Raw genomic sequence first — 1,509 nt, forward strand, 5'->3', positions numbered from 1 at the left:
TGGATAGGACTCGCCATCCCAGTTCCTCTGGCAAGATGATGCTGGAGTCTGCGGCCCTCCACCAGCCACACAATCACTGGGTCTAGGCAAGTGTTTGATCCAGTGTAAGTCAGCATCACTATAGTTGGGGGTGTCCGGCAGGGTCCGTTCCCCCGGATCAGGTAGCGTGGTTGCTAAGACCTGGGTCACCAAGAGGGACGCCTCCTTTGCTTTTAAATCGGCTAGCCGGTTTCCCCTGGCTACTGGTGTGTCTGCCTTTTGGTGCCCCGGACAGTGGATGATGGCTAGGGCCTTGGGCAGCCAGAGGGTCCTCAGGAGTTCAAGAATCTCCGTTTTGTTTTAACAGTCTTTGTCTCTGCTGTCAGAAGCTCTCTCTCTCTCTGTAAAGGGCTCTGTGAATGGAGCGGTGGCAAAGGCGTACCTGCTGTCGGTGTAGATGTTTATTCGTTTACCTTCCCCCATGGTCAGCGCCTTGGCCAGTGGGATCAGTTCTGCCCATTGAGCCAACATTCAGGCTGTCAATGGCTCCGCCCAGACGGTCTCTGTCTCCGTGGTTATGGTATGGCTGCCCCCGCAATTCGGACTCCTTCTCGGACAAAACTGCTGCCGTCCGTGTACCAGGTGGCATCGGCGTTCGGCAGTGGCTGGTCCTGGAGATCAGCTGTGATTCTGTGCACCTGGGCCCAAATTTCTTGACAGTCATGCAGAGGGGGGTCCCAGTCTGGGTTAGGGAGTCGAGAGGCATGGGGTATTGGTGGGCCCTGACAGGGTCTGCCCCCGGCTTTAGTTCTATGTATATGGCCGGTGGGTGCCGGCCCGGTTTCTGCCCATGCTTGGGGAATTCCTGAAGCCAACGGTCAATGTCAGTCATTGGGGTTGAGGGCATTTAGTGAGGACGATAGAGACGATATTCGTCTTCTAAACTCAGGACAAGCACCTGAATAGGGTGCCCCTTCTTGTTTAGGACTTTTGCCCCTTCGGGGTGGAAGCAAATTTGTGCCCCATCTTGGTGAGCAAATCCCAACTTAACAACGGGTAGGGACACTCAGGGATGACCATGAAGGAGTGGGATACCCGGCCCGTGCCGAAATCCACAGTTCTTCGGGTAGTCCATGAGTATTGTTTGGTGCCAACAACACCCGGTGTTGTTTTGGGGACCGGGCAGGTCCCCAAAAACATTGGTGTTTTTTTGTTTTTTGTTTTTTTTGTTTTTGTTTTTTTTGTTTTTTTTTTTTTTTTTTTGCAGCTTCATGGTTGGTTTTGGCCAAACTTTTTATTTAGTATTTTGTAGTTGCTTAACACACACTTAAATGGTCTTATTGGGGGAGGGGATGGGGAGGTTCTTGTAGATTCCCAAGGAAATGTCAGAAAGGCAAAATATGGCCAGCATTATCCATTTGCTTTTTTGGATTTACTGGGTGAATAGCACTTTCCTTACATAAGCATCTGATCTCAGGTTTTTCATTACTGAGAACATTGAGATTTCAGTTTGAAGACACTCTGAAATCC

The 1,509-nt window shown here is 50.6% G+C and overlaps 1 pseudogene; it reads right to left on the reverse strand.

The window, feature by feature from the left end:
- Positions 1-628, reverse strand: part of LOC119878573 — a 5,051-nt pseudogene extending 4,423 nt beyond the window's left edge.
- Between the last annotated feature and the right edge of the window lie 881 nt (positions 629-1,509).

Source organism: Canis lupus, unplaced genomic scaffold, assembly GCF_011100685.1.
Source record: "Canis lupus familiaris isolate Mischka breed German Shepherd unplaced genomic scaffold, alternate assembly UU_Cfam_GSD_1.0 chrUn_S1740H1936, whole genome shotgun sequence".
Taxonomy (NCBI): Eukaryota; Metazoa; Chordata; class Mammalia; order Carnivora; family Canidae; genus Canis; species Canis lupus.